Genomic DNA, 22,872 nt, shown 5'->3' with positions numbered 1-22,872 from the left:
TTTATTAGCAAAACACATATCTGTTCTGGGTAGGCCAACTATATAGACAATAAGACTTGCTGCCTCTGCACTGTCAAATTGTCACGTACAGTTTAAATCATAGAGGGACAGCAACACATGTTTGCATTGACTGTTGCTTTTCAAGATTTCCATGACTGTGTTGCAGAGCTGTGTGGTTTGCATTCACACTGTTATCATCTGCAATATCTGTGAGGCTTCAGCTAACAAGGGTATTCAGGGGGGGTCATGTGTTTTGTCTATGTTTAGGTAGATAACTGGGAATCTCTTGTGATGCGCCACTGGTAAGTCGTATTCGCACACACACACACACACGCACAAACACACAATTACTGCTACACAGAGGGATTAGCAGGTAGTAGGCAACAGAATAGATTGTTCAATTATTTAAATTGTATGCATGGTTCTTATTGTTTGTTTTGGTAAAGTTAAACAATCATTTATCAACCCAACTGCCTAGAGTCCTTTTCCTGTTGCCTGGTTTTGCTGCATACTGGGTAGCCCACCCTGTACACAAGTTAAAATGAAGCATAAGTCGCAATGTGAATTTCACTGTGCTACAATGCAGTCTAGCGTGGCTGTGCAACCACCGCCTGCCCCATCAAGTGCATCTGCGTGCTCTTCATCCTCTGTGACTGTGGGGACAGCAGTCACACATGCTTTTTCACACTGAACTTCCACTCCTTTACACGCAACAGGGAGTGTGATTGGCAGGTCATCACTTGTTTTGGAACTGGAAACAGAAGGTATTGTTGAGCTGTCAGACATCGAGAGAACCATCATTGGATGCAGGCTACATTATATCCACGCCTGCACCTTCGTCACAGATTGGCTGGACTACCTGCAGTGAATAATTGCATTCCAGAAATGGAAAGGAGAGTAGAATGCACATGTGTTGTACCTTGCTTGGCAGCAAAGGAACACTAACTTAGTATTCCAGACAATTTTAGGATGGCTGAAAAAGAGTCAGCTCTTTGGGCAAATTAAATAGCGTGGCAAAAGTGGGCAGGTGGGTACAGTGGCCGTGTTCTGTGGGTACCAGGACAGTAAAAGAAGCCTCACTTTCTATCCCTCCTAATGATCAAATGCAGCAAGGAATTCCCTGAGTTTGCTATAAAATTAGCATAGCTAAATGTGCATGAGGGTAGAATGTAGAGGTGCTGCAAATAGCTTGGCACCAGTGGGGCACTAATGGAGTACAACAGCCACTTCTTGTATGCCACTAAGTTTACTCAATTTTTGGTATTATAATGTATTAGTAACAATGAGTTTGAGTGTGCAATGCAGGCTGACGTGCTGCAAATATCTGTGCACTAGTGGGACAATACAGAAGTCCAACAGCCACGTTTAGGATGCCACTAAGTTTCCTCAGTGTTTGCTAGTATAATGGCTTAGTAACAATGAGTTGGAGTGTGCAATGCAGGCAGAGGTGCTGCAAATATCTGTGCACTACTGGGACTATACAAAAGTCAAATAGCCACGTTTAGGATGCCACTAGGTACACTCAGTGTTTGCTAGTATAATGGCTTAGTTATAATGAGTTGGAGTGTGCAAAGGGCAGGAGGGTACAGTGCCAGGGTTGTGGGTCTCTGGGTAGAGGAAAGGAAGCCTGCCTTTCTATCCCTCCTAATGGGGAAATGCAGCGAGGAAATCCCTGACCTTAGCTACACAGACGCTGTCTCTGTTTTCAGGACCTGTCACCTATGGCTCTGACCCTGCCGGTAAAAGCCCTTAAAAGGACTGATAGAAAGTGCTCTCTCTAAGCTGTCCAGCGCTGTGTATGGAGCGTACACAGCAGTATCGGCGATAGGAGCTGCGCCAGTGATGTCTGACACCAACGACGCAGAAGTGAGATAATGGCGTCCTGGAGGAAAATGTCCGGTTTTATAATGCAGGGACATGTGACATGGACATCCTATCACACATGCCGTTGCTTCTCTGGCTAAAAGTCATCTTAGCTGTGTGTGTGTCTGGGATTGGCTGCCATAATGGCCCTCCCCACTACACGCGCGCGCTTAGGGAAGGAAGACAAGGAAAAAGAAAAAATGGCGATCATCAAAACATGGCCATTATACAAACAGCAGTGATCTGAATGCGCTGTTCCCGCACACTATACACTGAAAATTCATAATAGTGTGAGTCACAGAGTGACTTACACTATTACAGCGGAAAGAGGTGTGCATGTATTTGTAAGCCACCCTTCACCTTTTAAACTCCTCCGATGATCTTCTACTATGGTAAAATGGAACTCACACTTTAAAAAAAAAGCAAGCTATTCTTACATAAAAATTGCCATATAGCATTGCAGCTTCATACCTGACATGATGAGAAAATCACCGTGAAGTGTGGCAAGAAACTAAAGGCAGACCTGTCATGCCAGAGGGATTAGCTCAAGTGGTAGAGCGCTCGCTTTGCATGCGAGAGGCAGCGGGATCTATGCCCGCATTCTCCAAAAGTTATTTTTCACATGGTAGCAGTGATTGTCTTTTTACCTCATGCTCAAAACTCCAACAGCTAAAACTAGGAGGCTTTCGATCAAGGCCAAAACAAGCCTTCGATAGCTCAGCTGGTAGAGCGGAGGACTGTAGAAGAAAGTTAGCAATGCTTGGGTCGCTGGTTCAATTCCGGCTCGAAGGAGTTTTGCGCATTCTATCGGAAGGTTCATCCGGCTGGTAAACACAGCCCAGCTATGCTCGTTCCGTCCACCTACAAACAGCTCTTCTAGAAGGGTATCCTCCGTTGTACCTGAGGAGTTCAAAATGTAAGCACAAAGCAACAGAGAGTTTTTTGTTGGGAGAGCAGCTCCGTCGAAAGCTAACGTGGAACCTTTTACTCCCGTAGTATGCTACTCGAGCAAAAGAGACCATCGTCCCTGGATAAACACAGCCCAGCTAAGCTGCTTCCATCCACATACAAAGAGCTCTTTTCCAAAGGTCTCCTCCATTCTAACTCGGGAGTTCAAAACGTAGGCAGCGAGCAACAGAGTTATTTGTCGGGAGAGCAATTGAAAGACGACGTGGAACCTTCTTCACTCGTACATAGGCTGCTACTTAAGCAAAAAAGACCATCGTCCCTGGGTGGGTTTGAACCACCAACCTTCTGGTTAACAGCCGAGCGCGCTAACCAATTGCGCCACAGAGACGCAAACAGATCTTCCCACAGGAACTCTCAGCCAGGCAGGCCAGGCACAGGTTTCTCAGATCAACTTTTTAACATAATATGACAAAAAGAAATCAGCAAAAACAAAGAGACAATTGCTGATGCTCAGGAGGACTCGGGGCGCCGACAATAAGCTCCTGCTGATAGATTCCATCACAAAGACCAAACACATTTTAGCCACTTTTGAAAAGTCAGTCGATAAATAGACCTTCTCAGCGAACAGACCACCGGCAGCAGAGTGGCGCAGCGGAAGCGTGCTGGGCCCATAACCCAGAGGTTGATGGATCGAAACCATCCTCTGCTAATTGATTCTTTTTATACAGGTCATCATTATATTTCTTCGATAAGACTGATATTGTGCTACATTGCAACTTTCGTCTCCAAACTATTAAGGGGTTTTTTATTGCTTACCCCTCGGTTCTTCGTAGATATGTAAAGGGTTTGCTTGGAAGAGGTGTGCATGTATTTGTAAGCCACCCTTCACCTTTTAAACTCCTCCGATGATCTTCTACTATGGTAAAATGGAACTCACACTTTAAAAAAAAAAAAGCAAGCTATTCTTACATAAAAATTGCCATATAGCATTGCAGCTTCATACCTGACATGATGAGAAAATCACCGTGAAGTGTGGCAAGAAACTAAAGGCAGACCTGTCATGCCAGGGGGATTAGCTCAAGTGGTAGAGCGCTCGCTTTGCATGCGAGAGGCAGCGGGATCGATGCCCGCATTCTCCAAAAGTTATTTTTCACATGGTAGCAGTGATTGTCTTTTTACCTCATGCTCAAAACTCCAACAGCTAAAACTAGGAGGCTTTCAATCAAGGCCAAAACAAGCCTTCGATAGCTCAGCTGGTAGAGCAGAGGACTGTAGAAGAAAGTTAGCAATCCTTAGGTCGCTGGTTCAATTCCGGCTCGAAGGAGTTTTGCGCATTTTATTGGAAGGTTCATCCGGCTGGTAAACACATCCCAGCTATGCTCGTTCCGTCCACCTACAAACAGCTCTTCTAGAAAGATCTCCTCCGTTGTACCTGAGGAGATCAAAAGATAAGCACAAATCAACAGAGAGTTTTTTGTCTTCTCCGTAGATATGTAAAGGCTTTGCTTGGAAGAGGCGTGCATGTATTTGGAAGCCACCCTTCACCTTGTAAAGTCCTCTGATGATCTTCTACTATAGCAACATGGAACTCACACTTAAAAAAAAAAAAAAAAACCAATCCTTGCAGAAAAAAAATACCATATAACAATGCAGCTTCTCACCTGACATGATAAGAAAATCCCTATGAAGTGTGGCAAGAAACTAAAGGCACTACTGTCACGCCAGGGGGATTAGCTCAAGTAGTAGAGCGCTCGCTTCGCATGTGAGAGGTAGCGGGATCGATGCCCGCATTCTCCAAAGCTGATTTTTTTCACATGGTAGCAGTGATTTCCTTTTCACCTCATGCTCAAAACTCCAACACTTAAAACTAGGAGGCTTTCAACCAAGGCCAAGACAAGCCTTCAACAGCTCAGCTGGTCGAGCCGAAGACTGTAGAAGTAAATTAGCAAATCCTTGGGTTGCTGGTTCAATTCCAGCTCGAAAGATGTTTGCGAATTCTATCGGAGGGCTCATCCTGCTAGTAACCACAGCCCAGCTATGCTCCATCTGTCCACCTACAAACAGCTCTTCTAGAAGGGTCTCCTCCGTTGTACCTGAGGAGTTCAAAACGTAAGCACAAAGCAACAGAGATTTTTTGTTGGGAGAGCAGCTCCGCCGAAAGCAAACGTGGAACCTTTTACTCCCGTAGTATGCTACTCGAGCAAAAGAGACCATCATCCCTGGATAAACACAGCCCAGCTAAGCTGCTTCCGTCCACATACAAAGAGCTCTTTTCCAAAGGTCTCCTCCATTCTAACTCGGGAGTTCAAAACGTAGGCAGCGAGCAACAGAGTTATTTGTCGGGAGAGCAATTGAAAGACGACGTGGAACCTTCTTCACTCGTACATACGCTGCTACTTAAGCAAAAAAGACCATCGTCCCTGGGTGGGCTTGAACCACCAACCTTTCGGTTAACAGCCAAACGCACTAACCAATTGCGCCACAGAGACACAAACAGATCTTCTTATAGGAACTCTCAGCCAGGCAGGCCAGGTACAGGTTTCTCAGATCAACTTTTTAACATAATATGACAAAAAGAAATCAGCAAAAACAAAGTGACAATTGCTGATGCTCAGGAGGACTCAAAGCGCCGACAATAAGCTCCTGCTGATGGATTTCATCACAAAGACCAAATACATTTTAGCCACTTTTGAAAAGTCAGTTAATAAATAGACCTTCTCAACGAGCAGACCACCGGCAGCAGAGTGGCGCAGCGGAAGCATGCTGGGCCCATAACCCAGAGGTCGATGGATCGAAACCATCCTCTGCTAATTGATTCTTTTTATACAGGTCATCATTATATTTCACCAAAACTCCTTTGTCAACGGCAAACGCATTTCTGATCACAAATAAAACTATAGGCCCAAATCCCTGGTCATAACGTGCTAAAGGACCCGAAGGAATTCACCACGTCCCAGCATTTGCTATAATCCGAGTTTTTGAGCACCACAACCGAAAAGGTCAATGACTCTGCTTGAGACTGATATTGTGCTACATTGCAACTTTCGTCTCCAAACTATTAAGGGGTTTTTTATTGCTTACCCCTCGGTTCTTCGTAGATATGTAAAGGGTTTGCTTGGAAGAGGTGTGCATGTATTTGTAAGCCACCCTTCACCTTTTAAACTCCTCCGATGATCTTCTACTATGGTAAAATGGAACTCACACTTTAAAAAAAAAAGCAAGCTATTCTTACATAAAAATTGCCATATAGCATTGCAGCTTCATACCTGACATGATGAGAAAATCACCGTGAAGTGTGGCAAGAAACTAAAGGCAGGCCTGTCATGCCAGGGGGATTAGCTCAAGTGGTAGAGCACTCGCTTTGCATGCGAGAGGCAGCGGGAACGATGCCTGCATTCTCCAAAAGTTATTTTTCATATGGTAGCAGTGATTGTCTTTTTACCTCATGCTCAAAACTCCAACAGCTAAAACTAGGAGGCTTTCGATCAAGGCTAAAACAAGCCTTCGATAGCTCAGCTGGTAGAGCGGAGGACTGTAGAAGAAAATTAGCAATCCTTAGGTCGCTGGTTCAATTCCAGCTCGAAGGAGTTTTGCGCATTCTATCGGAAGGTTCATCCGGCTGGTAAACACAGCCCAGCTATGCTCGTTCCGTCCACCTACAAACAGCTCTTCTAGAAAGGTCTCCTCCGTTGTACCTGAGGAGTGAGGAGATCAAAACGTAAGCACAAATCAACAGAGAGTTTTTTGTCTTCTCCGTAGATATGTAAAGGCTTTGCTTGGAAGAGGCGTGCATGTATTTGGAAGCCACCCTTCACCTTGTAAAGTCCTCCGATGATCTTCTACTATGGCAACATGGAACTCACACTTAAAAAAAAAAAATAAAAAAAGCTATTCTTACAGAAAAAAAATACCATATAACAATGCAGCTTCTCACCTGACATGATAAGAAAATCCCTAAGAAGTGTGGCAAGAAACTAAAGGCACAACTGTCACACCAGGGGAATTAGCTCAAGTGGTAGAGCGCTCGCTTCGCATGTGAGAGGTAGCGGGATCGATGCCCGCATTCTCCAAAGCTGATTTTTTTCACATGGTAGCAGTGATTGCCTTTTCACCTCATGCTCAAAACTCCAACAGCTAAAACTAGGAGGCTTTCAATCAAGGCCAAGACAAGCCTTCAATAGCTCAGCTGGTAGAGCTGAAGACTGTAGAAGTAAATTAGCAAATCCTTGGGGTGCTGGTTCTATTCCAGCTCAAAGGATGTTTGCGAATTCTATCGGAGGGCTCATACTGCTAGTAAACACAGCCCAGCTGTGCTCCATCTGTCCACCTCCAAAAAGCTCTTCTAGAAGGGTCTACTCCATTGTACCTGAGGAGTTCAAAACGTAAGCACAAAAGCAACAGAGAGTTTTTTGTTGGGAGAACAGCTCCGCCGAAAGCTAACGTGGAACCTTTTACACCCGTAGTATGCTACTCGAGCAAAAGAGACCATCGCCCCTGAATAAACACAGCCCAGCTAAGCTGCTTCCGTCCACATACAAAGAGCTCTTTTCCAAAGGTCTCCTCCATTCTAACTCGGGAGTTCAAAACGTAGGCAGCGAGCAACAGAGTTATTTGTCGGGAGAGCAATTGAAAGACGACGTGGAACCTTCTTCACTCGTACATAGGCTGCTACTTAAGCAAAAAAGCCCATTGTCCCTGGGTGGGCTTGAACCACCAACCTTTCAGTTAACAGCCGAACGCGCTAACCAATTGCGCCACAGAGACGCAAACAGATTCCTCGTTGGCTTTCATCTGCTCTTCCAATAAAAAGCCCTGTTGATCGCTACCTATCTTTTGAACTCCCTAGATACAACAGAAGAGACCTTTCTTAAAGTGCTCTTTGTCTATAGAGGGAAGGAGCTTAGCCCTGTTTTCCCAGGAACCATGGTCTCTTTTGCTGGCATCGCATGTTATGGGTGGAAAAGATTCCATGTTGGTTTTCAGCTGAGCTGCTCTCCCAACAAGTAAATCTCTGTTGCTCTCTGCCTTTGTTTTGACCTCCTCGGGTACAACGGAGGAAACCTTTCTAAAAGACCTGTTGTAGATGGACAGAAGGAGCATAGCTGGGCTGTGTTGACCAGGAGGATGAACCATCCGATAGAATACACCAAAAATTCCTTCGAGCCGGAATTGAACCAGCGACCTAAGGATTGCTAATTTACTGCTACAGTCCTCCGCTCTACCAGCTGAGCTATCGAAGGCTTGTTTTGCTCACGGATGAAAGCCTCCTAGTTTTAGCTGTTGGAGCCTTGAGCATGAGGTAAAAAGAAACTCTCTACTACCATGTGAAAAAAACAAAATCAGCTTTGGAGAATACGGGCATCGATCCCGCTACCTCTCGCATGCTAAGCGAGCGCTCTACCACTTGAGCTAATCCCCCCGGCATGGTAGACTTGCCTTTACTTTCTTCCCACACCCTGTGGTGGCTTTCACATAAAGTCAGGTGTGAAGTTGCATTGTTACATGGCAACTGATTTCTGAAAAATAGATCCCTTTTTTTTTTTTTAAGTGTGGATACCATTTTGCCATAGTAGAAGATCATCGGAGGAGTTTATAGGGTGACGAGTGGCTTATGAATACACCCGGGCTATAGGAAATGCTGTGACGTGGGGAATTCTTCTTTGTCCATCAGCATGCGATGAGCAGGGATTTGGGCCTTTGGTTTATATTTTTGATCAGAAACGCGTTTGTGTTGACAGAAGAGATTTGGCGACTTCTATAAAAATGATCTCTTAGCAGAGGATGGTTTCGATCCATCGACCTCTGGGTTATGGCCCAGCATGCTTCCGCTGCGCCACTCTGCTGCTGGATGCTACTAACTTGAGGAGAATTTTACTTATTGACTGACTTTTGAAAAGTGACTAGAAGGGAGGGTGTCTATGGGATGGAATCTGACAGCAGGATCTTATTGTCGGCAACTTGAGCTCTACTGAGCACCGGCAATTGTCTCTTTGTTTTTGCTGATTTCTTTTTGTCATATCATGTTCAAAGGTTCCCCTGAGGAACCTGCGCCTGGCCTGGCTGGGAGTTCATGTGGGAAGGCTAGACATCTGAGTCTCTGTGGCGCAGTCGGTTAGCGCGTTCGGCTGTTAACCGAAAGGTTGGTGGTTCAAGCCCACCCAGGGAAGTGGGCAACTTTTGCTTGAGTAGGATGCTACAGGGGAAGAAGATTCCTCGTTGGCTTTCATCTGCTCTTCCAATAAAAAGCCCTGTTGCTCGCTACCTATCTTTTGAACTCCCTAGATACAACAGAAGAGACCTTTCTTAAAGTGCTCTTTGACGATAGAGGGAAGGAGCTTAGACGTGTTTTCCCAGGAACCATGGTCTCTTTTGCTGGCATCGCATGTTATGGGTAGAGTTGAGCGCGGTTCGCGGTTCGAGGTTCTCCAGTTCTAGGCTCGAGTGATTTTGGGGCCTGTTCTAGATCGAACTAGAACTCGAGCTTTTTGCAAAAGCTCGATAGTTTTAGAAACGTTCGAGAACGGTTCTAGCAGCAATAAAACAGCTAATCCCTAGCTGGCTTTCCGCTGTAATAGTGTAAGTCACTCTGTGACTCACACTATTATGACATTTCAGTGTATAGTGTGTGGGAACAGCGCCTTCAGATCACTGCTTTTTGTATAATGGCGATCGCTATTTTTTTTTTTTTCCTTGTCTTCCTTCCCTAAGCGCGCGCGTCTTGTGGGGCGGGCCAGCATGTCAGCCAATCCCAGACACACACACAGCTAAGTGGACTTTTAGCCAGAGAAGCAACGGCATGTGTGATAGGATGTCCATGTCACATGTCCCTGCATTATAAAAACGAGTATCTGCCCGTCCGGACGCCATTATCTCTTCTCCGTCCTTGGTGTCAGACATCACTGTCGCAGCTCCGTCCTTTGTCCTATCGCCGATACAGCTGTATGCGTTCCATACACAGCGCTAGACAGCTTAGGGAGAGCACTTTCTATCAGTCCTTTTAAGGCTATGTGCGCACTAGAGCTTTTTACCCGCGGATTTGCCAGCGGATTTGCCGCGGAAATTTCTTGAGAAATGTCTGCAATCTTTGTGCAGACATTTCCCAGCAATTTCTATGGCAAAAAAAAAAAGCTGTGCGCACTGGTGCGGATTTTTCTCGAGAAATTTCAGCATGCGGATTTTCTCGAGAAACTTTCTCGAGAAAATGAACATGTCCATTATTTCCGCGGGTACCCTGCGGATTTCTGCAGTACAGCCTGCAAAAATCCGCAGGGAACCACCCGCGGGAAAATCGCGGCAATTCCGCGGCAAATCCGACGCGGATTTGTTCCGGAGGTCCGGAAATCTTTCACTCAAAGAAGTTTCTCGAGAAAGTTTCTTGAGAAACTTCACATCTTTAGTGCGCACATAGCCTAAGGGCTCAAACCGGCAGGGTCAGAGCCATAGGTGACAGGTCCTGAAAACAGAGACAGCGTCTGTGTAGCTAAGGTCAGGGATTTCCTCGCTGCATTTCCCCATTAGGAGGGATAGAAAGGCAGGCTTCCATTCCTCTACCCAGAGACCCACAACCCTGCCACTGTACCTTCCTGTCCTCTGCACACTCCAACTCTTTTTAACTAAGCCATTATACTAGCAAACACTCAGTGTACCTAGTGGCATCCTAAACGTGGCTATTGGACTTTTGTGTAGTCCCACTAGTGGAAAGATATTTGCAGCACGTCTGCCTGCATTGCACACTCAAACTCTCTTTAACTAAGCCATTATACTAGCAAACAGTCAGTGTACCTAGTGGCATCCTAAACGTGGCTATTGTACTTTTGTGTAGTCCCACTAGTGGAAAAATATTTGCAGCACGTCTGCCTGCATTGCACACTCAAACTCTTTTTAACTAAGCCATTATACTAGCAAACAGTCAGTGTACCTAGTGGCATCCTAAACGTGGCTATTGTACTTTTGTGAAGTCACACTAGTGCAAAGATATTTGCAGCACGTCTGCCTGCATTGCACACTCCAACTCATTATAACTAAGCCATTATACTAGCAAACAGTCAGTGTACCTAGTGGCATCCTAAACGTGGCTATTGTACTTTTGTGTAGTCACACTAGTGGAAAGATATTTGCAGCACGTCTGCCTGCATTGCACACTCCAACTCATTATAACTAAGCCATTATACTAGCAAACACTCAGTGTACCTAGTGGCATCCTAAACGTGGCTATTGGACTTTTGTCTAGTCACACTAGTGCAAAGATATTTGCAGCACGTCTGCCTGCATTGCACACTCAAACTCTTTTTAACTAAGCCATTACTCTAGCAAACAGTCAGTGTACCTAGTGGCATCCTAAACGTGGCTATTGTACTTTTGTCTATTCACACTATTGTAAAGATATTTGCAGCACGTCTGCCTGTGTGGCGCCCCAGGACCTGGTCGCCACAACAGCATTGCCCTCCCAAAAGGGTTAATGCTGAGCCTGGAGGTAATTGGGAGATCTATTGGCCAGTAAGTTAACACTCAACACAGTTCTCCCTCCGGCCAGCAGGGGGAGCTCTGAACCTGGAACTTCAGGGAGCATTCCTTAAGTCTGGCTGGAAGGAGGAAGTGGTGGTTAGTCTGGAGACAGGAGTGAAAGAGTGCAGACGCAGAGTAGTGCTGCCTTGTGAAACTGGGGCCTAGAGCTTGGATAGCTTGGCCCAGTGAAGCAAGGGGAGCAGAGAGGCACAGCAGAGACTCGGACATCGGAGTCTGTAGTTGCCAGGGCATAAAATCCATCCCTGGTAGCTGAATCCGGAGGGCAGGAGAGCTGCAAGCCCCCTGTCCCAGAAGCAATCTGAAGGTACAACTTCATCCCAAGGGCCTGGTGTGGGCTCCAGCAGAGAAGCACCAGAGAGGGCCTGCGCAGTCTACCACACAGAAAAGGGGACGAACAACAAGTCCCAGCAGCAAGAGGGCAATTGCAAACCCAAAGTGCAGTGTCCTAAAACAGCAGAGAAAGATTAAGGAGTAGGCCTCATACTCAACTGGCCAAAGATCACCCCAGGCACTTCCAGGCCGGCCGGATCATCTTTACCATCTGTGACGGTCTCCCTGGACTAAGTTTCTGCCGAGTAAAAGAGGAGAAGGTAAAGAGACTACTGTTTGTGCCTGTTTCTTTCATTGCTTGTCGGCCCTGCACCGTGTTAGTCACACAGCACCATAGACTTTCACAAGCACCAACTGTGCCCCGGGCATTGCTCCACCTGTGGGGAGCAGTACTACCATTGCTGCCATAACATCATAACATCATCCCGGAGGCCTCACACAGCAGCGGCGGCTTAATAGCCGCATACCACAGGTGGCGTCACGAACACAAACATTAAAGTCATCAGCCACATATTCTACTGACACCCACCAGGGCCACGGAGCCGGGCCCAGCCACCACTGACTACCACCGGACTAGTCCGGCCCGGCACCGGGTGTCCCATAGCCCTGGGGTGGGCGAGTCAACTTTGGCGTCACGAACAGGATTTCGTGCCCGGTCCCACCGGGTACTGTGCGCCTGAAGAACTGTGTAAAAGACTGTGTACTGGTTGTAAATTGCCGCCGCCATTAGCCGCGCCGAGCGCAGGAAGAAGGGGGGCGTGCCTGACAAAGAGCGCGAAGGGAGCGCGCCATCAGAGCAGAGCGCTGTTAACCCCGCGCGACCCAGAGGAAAATTTGAAAAGTGAACGGAGCCTGGTAAGGTTCACTAAGGGGGAGGAAGATGTCCGACTCCGAGGGAGAGCAGGTGGCTGCCATCGCCCAAGGCGCCGCAGCACCGGCCGAAGTAGTCCCAGTTGCCGTCGCCCCAGCCCCCACTGTAGCGCCGGTAATGCCGATCACCATGCCGTACATACCGGGAGCAGAATGGCTGCCGCAGTACTCCGGGGAGTCCCATACCTTGAGTGACTTCAGAGAAAGCCTGCACAGCTTGTTCCGGGTGTATCCTCTGACTGAGAGCCAGAAGGTGGGCATAGTAATGGGACAGTTAGCCGGCGCAGCCCAGCGTGAAGCGAAGTCCTGGCCTGATACAGATAAAGGGACAGCAGCCCAGATACTGGCCAAGCTAAAGAGTACTTTTGACACCCGCACCGCAGCAGAGATAAAGATGAGATTCTTTGGGTGCAAGCAGCGGGCCACAGACAGCATAAGGGACTATGCCTTAAACTTGCAGGAGGCCCTGAAAGCAGTTAAACAGGTGGATCCAGAGAGTGTACGTGAAGAAGACAAACTCCTAACTGAGCAGTTCATAGAGGGGCTCCTGTCAGATGCCCACAGGACCCAGCTGCGTATCCTGGTCCTGCAGAACCCTGCTCTGGACTTTGCCAAGTTTAAGGACCAGGCCATCAGGGTACTGAGAGAATCTACACCGAATGCCCCAGTACCCCTCCGGCCTCTTGCTATCACGTACCCCGGGGTGGTGCCTGCAACACGAGCCACTGCAGGGGCTGAGGCGCAGTCCCTGGATAAGGATCCCACTGCAGAGCTCAGACAGCAGTTCCAGGAGCTGACCAAGACTGTGGCTGCCCTTGCCAAGACCGTGCAGTCTCTACAAATGACCCCCTCGCCTGCAAAAATCGAGTTGGCCTCCAGCCCAGAGGACGTCCCATGGATGCGACAGAGGAGGATTCGCCGACCCGAGGCAGAGACACAGACCGGTATGATTCAACAGGACAACCGATCTGCCGCCACTGCAACCAGGCGGGCCACATTGCACGACGCTGTCCTTTAAACGGGCTGAGCCTGGGGCCAGGAGCCAACCCCCAGGTGTAAGGAAGCCCGGCTCAAACCCCAGCCGCAGCAAGTATGTGGGAGGACGACCGGTCCTTCCCATTGTGCTGGATGGGATCCCTTTGAATGCCCTCCTGGATACGGGGTCTCAGGTAACAACCATCCCCCACAAACTGTACAAAAGATATTGGGCTGATTCAGACATTGACCATGGCCCAGATGATGATTTAACAATTGTGGCCAGTAATGGTCAGCCCTTACCTCAAATTGGGTACAAAGAAGTAACCATTAAAGTGGGGCGGGTGGAATTGCCATGTCAGGGGATGATAATTGTAGATATTGATCGTAAAGAATCTGAACCACTGCTAACCATTGGTACAAATGTGATGGAAAATTGTCTTGCCGAAGTGATAATTTGTTGCAACAGGCGTCTGAAACTGCCAGCTCCGGGCAGCAGCGTGTCCTACAGAGGGAGATCAGAGCCCTGATGAGGAGGCAGCAGGTAGAGCTAGCCGGAGGAGAAATTGGCAGTGTGAGGGTAAGTGACCCCCTCCCCATTGTAATACCCCCAAGAAGTGAAATGTTGATATGGTGTCGGGCAGCAATAGGCCTTAAGGGTCAGGATTACCATGCCTTGGTAGAACCAGTGTATTCAGACAGTAGGCCTGGAGTCCTGATAGCCAGAGGGGTAGCGGACGTCCGCAAGGGGAGAGTGCCCGTCCGTGTCTTGAATTGTGGGGAGGAGGAGGCCAAATTGCCCCGGTACGCCACTGTAGCAAAACTGTACACTGTCAGCAACAATACCATTAAAGCAGTGGAACCCTTGATCCCGTCCGACCAGGCGGAAGACAATGGTTCCAAGGGGCAGCCGGAAGACTGGTGCCAAAAATTACATGTAGGCACCGACTCCACCCCCTCGCACCAAAAGCATGGGGTTTACCGGGTGGTACAGGAGTACGAGCGGGTCTTCAGCAAACACCCCCTAGATTTTGGGCAGGTGAAAGGGGTTAAACATCAAATCCCCACGGGTGATCATCATCCCATTAAAGAGAGATACCGCCCTGTACCCCCCGCACAGTATCAGTGTGCCAAGGAAATGTTACGGGAAATGAAGGAGGCTGGGGTTATCAGAGATAGTTGTAGCCCCTGGGCAGCTCCACTAGTGCTCGTAAAGAAAAAAGATGGTACGATGAGAATGTGTGTAGATTACAGGCAAATTAACCGCATTACACATAAAGATGCTTATCCACTGCCCAGAATAGAGGAGTCACTAACAGCCTTAAAGTCAGCTAACTATTTCTCCACCTTGGATCTCACCAGTGGGTATTGGCAGGTTCCCGTGGCAGAGGCGGACAAGGAGAAGACTGCATTCACGACACCAATGGGCCTCTGTGAGTTCAATTGTATGCCATTCGGGCTCTGCAACGCCCCAGGGACATTCCAAAGGTTGATGGAGTGCTGCTTGGGCCACCACAACTTTGAAACCGTGCTGTTGTACCTGGATGACGTCATAGTCTACTCCAAGACTTATGAGGACCACCTGAAGCACTTAGCAGAAGTGTTTGAGTCCTTGTCGAAATATGGCCTGAAGATCAAGCCGTCCAAATGTCACCTCTTGAAGCCAAAGGTACAGTACCTGGGTCATGTGGTCAGCGCAGAAGGTGTGGCACCTGATCCGGAGAAAGTCACTGTAATCAAGGACTGGCCAAGACCCACCACAGTGAAGGAGGTGCGGCAGTTCCTTGGACTGGTGGGCTACTACCGAAGGTTCATTGATGGTTTCACCAAGATAGCAGCGCCCCTTCAAGATCTCCTGGTGGGCCAGCCAAAGCAGGCTAAGAAGCAGAGCCCTCCATTTGAATGGAGCAGCCAACTGGAAACATCCTTTGTCCGGCTGAAAGGGGCTCTCACGGGAGAAGAAATTCTGGCCTACCCTGACTACAGCCAACCGTTTGTACTGTATACAGACGCCAGCAACGTGGGACTGGGAGCAGTTCTGTCCCAGGTACAGGGAGGCAGAGAGAGGGTGATAGCGTACGCCAGTAGGAAGCTTCGGCCCACAGAAAGGAATCCAGAAAACTACAGTTCCTTCAAGCTGGAGTTCCTCGCTATTGTTTGGGCAGTGACTGAACGCTTCAAGCACTATCTGGCATCGGCCAAGTTCACCATCTTCACGGACAACAATCCGTTGACACACCTGGCAACAGCCAAGTTAGGTGCGATGGAACAGCGATGGATGGCCCGGCTGTCTAACTTTGACTTTACCATCAAGTATCGGGCTGGCAAGAAGAATAACAATGCTGATGCGCTGTCCAGAATGCCTCACTTACCCGAGTCTGGAGAAGACATGGATGAACTCGAAGAGATAGAGTTACCGGCTTTCCATCACCAAGGTGTTTCCCAGTGTGAGCATGCTGTGGGAGTGAAGCGCTCAAGCCAGCACGAGGTCTCGGTCAACCCCTTACTCCACCATAATTGGGAAGAAACACAGAACGGTGACCCGGCCGTGCGATTGGTCAAGGAGAAGCTAGCGCAAGCTGAGACCCATCTTGGCCCAGACGCTCCAGAGGAAGCCCAGCAGCTGTGGAAGGAGAGGGGACGACTGTTCACCTACCAAGGCAAGCTCTGCAAGAGATATGTCAACTGGCGAACAAATGAACTTGTCTGGCAGATAGTGGTTCCGCAGAGGGATGCTCCAATGGTCCTAGCAGCGTATCATGATAACGCAGGACACTTCGGGTGGAAGAAGTTGGAGGCCCTACTCCGTGATCGGTTCTATTGGGTGCACATGAGAAAGATGATCGAGAAGTGGTGCCGAGACTGTGGCCCGTGTAACCTGAGGCGGAAGGATGATGCCAGCCAAAGGTCTCCCCTACAGCCAATTGTCACGAAGCAGCCCCTGGAGTTGGTGGCCCTGGACCACGTGAAGTTAACACCAAGCCGGTCAGGCTATGTGTACGCCCTCACCATTGTGGACCATTACTCTCGTTTCCTGGTAGTAGTGCCTGTGAAGGACCAGACAGCCAGGACAGCAGCTAGAGCGTTCCAGGCATCCTTTTGTCGACCTCACGGCTATCCGGAAAGGGTACTGACTGATCAGGGTCCTGCATTCGAGGCTGAAGTGTTCCAAGAGTTCTGTAACATGTACGGTTGTAAGAAAATCCGAACCACACCGTACCACCCCCAAACCAATGGACTGTGCGAGAAAATGAACCATGTGGTTATTGATATGCTGAAGACCCTACCGCTGGAGGAAAGGAACCAATGGCCAGAAAAGTTGCCAGATCTGGTAGACCTGTACAACCACATCCCAGTGAATTCGACCAACTGCAGCCCCGCTTACCTGATGCGAGCCAGACCTGGCAAGTTGCCTGTAGACTTTGAGATGGGGACTGTGTCGCCTGAGGCGGTTCAAGAAATAGAGGATTGGGATACAGAACGGCAGCAGCGGTACCGTAAGGTCCAGGAGTGCGTAGAGAGGAGCCTGTCTCAAGCAAGAACGAGACAAGAGCAGCATTACAATCAAACAGCCCCAGCAACTCCCTTAGCACCTGGAGAACAAGTCCTCAAGAAGAAGCGGAAGACGCATAAATTGGATGATCAGTGGGAAAACGAGCCCTACACCATTATCCCCTCCAACTTTGACAATAGTAAGGTATGCCTCATAAGCAAAGATGAAGGCAAGACCTATCAAGCAATTTCCCGAGACCGCCTGAAAGCGTGCCCTGAACGGTGCAGAATCCAAAGAGAAATGGAAGGAGTACAAGGGAGTCCCCAAAGTCAAGAGAAAGAAGGGGAGATGATTCAAACCATCCTTGGAAAGTTCCCCAAAACTTGGACCCGAATAAACAATGCCATAGTGGTACCAGTTTTGACGTTTCCGCAGTTGGTCGAGCCAGAAACAGAAAAGGTTCCGGATCCACCTAAAGAACCGTCCGCTCCAGCACGAGATGACATGCCAGCAGTGGAACAGGAGGATCAACCCCCTGTCAGTGGTGAACCTGTCATACCCTTGGCGACTCTTAGATCACAAAGGCAACCATCACGCTTACCTATTGGGGTTAGGCCCACCTGTAGTGCTGAGATAGAAGACGCACCACGTAGTCAGGGGCAAACACCAGAGCTACGTAGGTCCCAGCGCAGCACTCGGGGACAACCCCCTCTAAGGTATAGGGAGTCAACTGTATAAGGGAAAGAGTACTTATTAGAATGTAAATAGTTATGCAAAATGTCTGTCATGTTGTGTACAAAATGTTTTCTTTTTCTTTGATTGCGAAAATGGACAATTGGGCCACTGGACTATGGGTGGCCAACACCTAAATTGTTCATAGTTAGCACCAGTGTGCTCAACACCCCTGAAGAAAAACCCGTCCGGCGTGCATAGAGTGGGGTCATCAATGCTCTGACGCACGCCCAGAGCCTACGTTGGGGGTTTGAACGCGGCGGGTCCCCCATGGAGCAGTGTAGTGGACACCCGGCAGGGAGCCACACTGGACTCTTATAGTAATGTTTAAGGTTGTAACGTTAAAGTATTTGCGCCTCCCATAATGGGATGAAATGTTCTAACATGTCATGTTTGTTTCTACAGTCCGGGAGTACTGAATTTAACTAAGGGGGAGTGTGGCGCCCCAGGACCTGGTCGCCACAACAGCATTGCCCTCCCAAAAGGGTTAATGCTGAGCCTGGAGGTAATTGGGAGATCTATTGGCCAGTAAGTTAACACTCAACACAGTTCTCCCTCCGGCCAGCAGGGGGAGCTCTGAACCTGGAACTTCAGGGAGCATTCCTTAAGTCTGGCTGGAAGGAGGAAGTGGTGGTTAGTCTGGAGACAGGAGTGAAAGAGTGCAGACGCAGAGTAGTGCTGCCTTGTGAAACTGGGGCCTAGAGCTTGGATAGCTTGGCCCAGTGAAGCAAGGGGAGCAGAGAGGCACAGCAGAGACTCGGACATCGGAGTCTGTAGTTGCCAGGGCATAAAATCCATCCCTGGTAGCTGAATCCGGAGGGCAGGAGAGCTGCAAGCCCCCTGTCCCAGAAGCAATCTGAAGGTACAACTGCATCCCAAGGGCCTGGTGTGGGCTCCAGCAGAGAAGCACCAGAGAGGGCCTGCGCAGTCTACCACACAGAAAAGGGGACGAACAACAAGTCCCAGCAGCAAGAGGGCAATTGCAAACCCAAAGTGCAGTGTCCTAAAACAGCAGAGAAAGATTAAGGAGTAGGCCTCATACTCAACTGGCCAAAGATCACCCCAGGCACTTCCAGGCCGGCCGGATCATCTTTACCATCTGTGACGGTCTCCCTGGACTAAGTTTCTGCCGAGTAAAAGAGGAGAAGGTAAAGAGACTACTGTTTGTGCCTGTTTCTTTCATTGCTTGTCGGCCCTGCACCGTGTTAGTCACACAGCACCATAGACTTTCACAAGCACCAACTGTGCCCCGGGCATTGCTCCACCTGTGGGGAGCAGTACTACCATTGCTGCCATAACATCATAACATCATCCCGGAGGCCTCACACAGCAGCGGCGGCTTAATAGCCGCATACCACAGGTGGCGTCACGAACACAAACATTAAAGTCATCAGCCACATATTCTACTGACACCCACCAGGGCCACGGAGCCAGGCCCAGCCACCACTGACTACCACCGGACTAGTCCGGCCCGGCACCGGGTGTCCCATAGCCCTGGGGTGGGCGAGTCACCTGCATTGCACACTCTAACTCTTTTTAACTAAGCCATTATACTAGCAAACACTCAGTGTACCTAGTGGCATCCTAAACGTGGCTATTGGACTTTTGTCTAGTCACACTATTGTAAAGATATTTGCAGCACCTCTGCCTGCATTGCACACTCAAACTCATTGTTACTAAGCCATTATACTAGCAAACACTGAGTGAACTTAGTGTCATCCTAAACGTGGCTATTGGACTTTTGTCTAGTCACACTAGTGCAAATCTATGTGCAGCACCTCTGCATGACACCCTCCTGCTCTGTTTTTAATAAGCTATAATGATAGCAAAAAATACTGCCATTTAGTGGCATCATAGAACTGGCTGTTGTATTCCATTAGTGCCCCACTGGTGACAAGCTATTTCTAGCACCTCTACATCACACCCTCATGCACATTTTGCTACGCTAATGTTATAGCAAACTCATGGAATTCATTGCTGCATTTCATAATTCGGAGGGATAGAAAGTCAGGCTTCCTTTAGCTTTTCCTTCTGTTCATAGACAGCATCTCCAAGTTCACACCCGAAGAGCAATTTCCCCTCCACGTGTAAGTGTGGAGAGGCAGCTAGTGCGCATGCGTGTGCCGATTTACCCCAGCTGCAGCCTAATTACAGTGTTTCGCCTAGTGAGTATGCTCAGCCTGACTGTGCCATTCCTGACGCTAAGTTTTCATTTCGGGATACAGCGCATGCTCCCACACTAAGTGTGAAAAGCCTCTTTGCACAGGTGCTTGCACTCCGTGCCGGGTCTAAGTCCTGTTTTGTGCCTAGACACCATGCTAAAGCTGATAGTCTTTTTTCAGAGACTGTATTTCATGCTACTGAGCATGCTCAGGCACTTACTGCATCAGAGACTAGGTCCGGTAATGAACTCTTTGGCCCTGCCCCTGATGTGGGGGTCCCATATAGACCACAGGGCATCAGGTGTCCTCCCAAATGGCTTGCAGAGGCCCACCCCTATGACTTGTCACCGCATTATTGATGGTCAGACGATGACTGGTGAGGTGTTTGGGTCATGGCAGCCATGAGGTCATCATTGAAGTTGCGGTTCCAAATAGGACGCTAGTTATGCCACTCATGACGTGTCACTCTACTTTTGTCTCCAGGAGGTGCATTGTGGTTCACCCTGGTTTGGGGCGGACCCAGGTTATAAAAGGGGCTGGAGACAACAAGGAGGTGCGCAGTCTTCTATTATGCTCTGAAAGAGCACACCTCCATGTGTTGAACCCATTGCGGCTTTAGGCCAGAGGTAGGCAGGGATAGGGTGGTGGATGCAGGCCACCACCACAGTTGGTAACGCAGAACGGTTAAGACCAGCTCCTGTCCTACCAGTCCTGCTTGTGCAGCCCAGTGGCATTAACAGGCCTGCTGCTGCTGATGCGCCTGCTGTCCACAGGTGTGCCCCTACGCACACGGTCAGCGTACTCAATGGCCCCTGTGTTGTTAACAGGGAGTTCCTGGGCTGGGTGGCATGTGGACCCTGTGACGCTAACAGGGCTCCCAGTCTCCAGATCCGAATGGCGTGTAACTCGGTTCAGGCTACTATTAGTTTCATAGCCACACAGCTCTGTATCCTCCACTAAACCTTCCAGTTGCCAACCTCTCCTTTTCCAACTGGAAATTCCTTTATTGATTTTTATTTCATTTTTTACTCAGTTCTTACATATATTCTGGGTCAATAATGGTTTAAATTTGAGTATTGCCTTTTTTTTTCATATTGTTTGTTTTATAGATATGATACAGGTTTTTAATCAATTTTTCTAAATGTCTTTTACTCACAGTGTGTTTTGATTAGCTTATGCAAATTTGTATGTGATGTCATGTTCTTCATTGCAACGTGTTCTTCCCGCTCGTTTTTTTCATGGGGGATGGTCCCTGTGACGTCAATGGAAGTTATTTTATGTACGTCAGTAGACACCATTTTAGATTTGATGTCTCTTGGTTCTTCACGGTCCTGAGGAAGGGAGTGTTGCTCCTGAAACGCGTAGACCTATGCCAATAAAGATACGTTAATCTTATTGCTCCTGAAGTGATCTGTGGCGCGGCATTATCACCCATCTCTACTGTTCTCTGTTATCTGCTGTCGGGTGGCTGCTGCCTGGATTAACGATTTACATGCTGTCAAAGGGGTTGTGACTTGCACAACTCCATCTGGTGAGTAGTAACTCCCCTTCCCTCACCCCATATTATTGGGGTAATACCCTATTTGCGCTTTTTGTCCACAGCTTTATACAGTTACCTACCGGATCTGGCTGGACCTGATTCCCTTTTTGGTGGATTGAGCTGCAGAGGGTATCTCTTATTCTGGACATGGACTACTTCAATAATCGGCTCTCATCGAGGGAGAAACTTATTCTACAAACTGTAGGTACTCCTGATATTCAGGACTTTGACTATGATCTACCGAACATTTACTCAGAGGAGGATACTAATACCATGAAAAAACTTTTCTTGAAACTGGAAGATCTGTTAAAAGAGGAGCTACGATTTGGGCTGGATGCCAGGTTCCTACAGATCTATATGGAGGAGAAACTTTGCCCGAGAGGGCTTAGGATCAGACATGACTCTCCCTTCCCTGCAGATCCCATTTTCACTAGCGAATGGAATAACATACTGTCCAGATGCATGCAGGAGATGTTGCAATGTCTTTTTAGAAAACGTAATACTATTGCTACTATTGCTTCTGATAATATTACTGAAGTGTATAAGGAACTGAACAGGTTTGATCTGCACCCAGAGTTTAGAATTTTGAACTCTGATGTCAATACTAAGTTGATACAATTGGAGCAGGACACGATTTTTCGAAAATCGAAGAAACTACAAAGGGATAGATCAGACATGATCCCTAATAATACTATAGAACCGGTTGTTACAAACCCGCCCAGAAACCCTCGTAATCAGCGTCCTAGATCTCGAGGCAGTTTCAGGAGCTTTGTTAACACCAAGTTTCACAAGAAACACATTGGCCCCTCAGTGAGAGGTGATGAGACGAGGGATCCTCCCAAGGATACTCCTACACCACAGCCACAGGTGATATCTTCACCCCCACCCCCATCTGTGGTGAACACTACAGATGAGGTGTTTATTGAAATCCCTGCTGCTTCGACTGCCTGTCCGAGGGAGATCTTGTCCATTGAACAGATCCCTCTACCTTTGATCTCCAATAAACCTTCATTAGATTTTGAGGAAACCAGGAAACAGCTAGAGGCTCTGAAGACTCAGATTGAGAGGATACGTAGAAATAGGGACTCTCAGTCAATGATGGAAAGATAGGAGAATCCCACAACCAATGAGGTTCTTCCTGATGAAGACTTTATTGATCTTATGGGTATTTCAGTACATGAGGAATACATACCTCTCCCGGGGTCTTCTGATTCCGAGGAACCCAATGTCTTCTCAGTGACCCCTACGGTTAATTCTGACTTAGGTACGATCACCATTGATAATACCCGTGAGAATAATTCCTGTGTTCCTTTTTTGCCCCTGGCGAGGAATGTACAGGTACCTATAACAGATTTCCTCACACCCAGGGGGGGGAAAAGAAAAAGCGCTACAGGGGTACTAGAGCTGGACTACGGCTCAAACAAAAAAGGGAAAAGAAATATGTAGGTTCTGAGGACACCAGTGGGATTTTT

The 22,872-nt window shown here is 48.2% G+C and overlaps 6 non-coding genes across 6 annotated transcripts; 4 read left to right on the top strand and 2 right to left on the bottom strand.

The window, feature by feature from the left end:
• The first annotated feature begins 3,838 nt into the window (after window positions 1-3,838).
• Window positions 3,839-3,911, top strand: TRNAA-UGC (transfer RNA alanine (anticodon UGC)). Its single transcript has one exon. It is a non-coding gene; the product is annotated as a tRNA-Ala (tRNA).
• A 99-nt stretch (window positions 3,912-4,010) lies between these two features.
• Window positions 4,011-4,096, top strand: TRNAY-GUA (transfer RNA tyrosine (anticodon GUA)). Its single transcript is given in 2 exon segments — window positions 4,011-4,047; window positions 4,061-4,096. It is a non-coding gene; the product is annotated as a tRNA-Tyr (tRNA).
• A 2,177-nt stretch (window positions 4,097-6,273) lies between these two features.
• Window positions 6,274-6,359, top strand: TRNAY-GUA (transfer RNA tyrosine (anticodon GUA)). The gene is given in 2 exon segments: window positions 6,274-6,310; window positions 6,324-6,359. It is a non-coding gene; the product is annotated as a tRNA-Tyr (tRNA).
• A 410-nt stretch (window positions 6,360-6,769) lies between these two features.
• Window positions 6,770-6,842, top strand: TRNAA-CGC (transfer RNA alanine (anticodon CGC)). Its single transcript has one exon. It is a non-coding gene; the product is annotated as a tRNA-Ala (tRNA).
• A 1,084-nt stretch (window positions 6,843-7,926) lies between these two features.
• Window positions 7,927-8,012, bottom strand: TRNAY-GUA (transfer RNA tyrosine (anticodon GUA)). Its single transcript is given in 2 exon segments — window positions 7,927-7,962; window positions 7,976-8,012. It is a non-coding gene; the product is annotated as a tRNA-Tyr (tRNA).
• A 106-nt stretch (window positions 8,013-8,118) lies between these two features.
• Window positions 8,119-8,191, bottom strand: TRNAA-AGC (transfer RNA alanine (anticodon AGC)). The gene has a single exon. It is a non-coding gene; the product is annotated as a tRNA-Ala (tRNA).
• Between the last annotated feature and the right edge of the window lie 14,681 nt (window positions 8,192-22,872).

Source organism: Anomaloglossus baeobatrachus, chromosome 3 (assembly GCF_048569485.1).
Source record: "Anomaloglossus baeobatrachus isolate aAnoBae1 chromosome 3, aAnoBae1.hap1, whole genome shotgun sequence".
Classification (NCBI taxonomy): domain Eukaryota; kingdom Metazoa; phylum Chordata; class Amphibia; order Anura; family Aromobatidae; genus Anomaloglossus; species Anomaloglossus baeobatrachus.
This window is presented reverse-complemented; position numbering and strand designations above follow the sequence as displayed.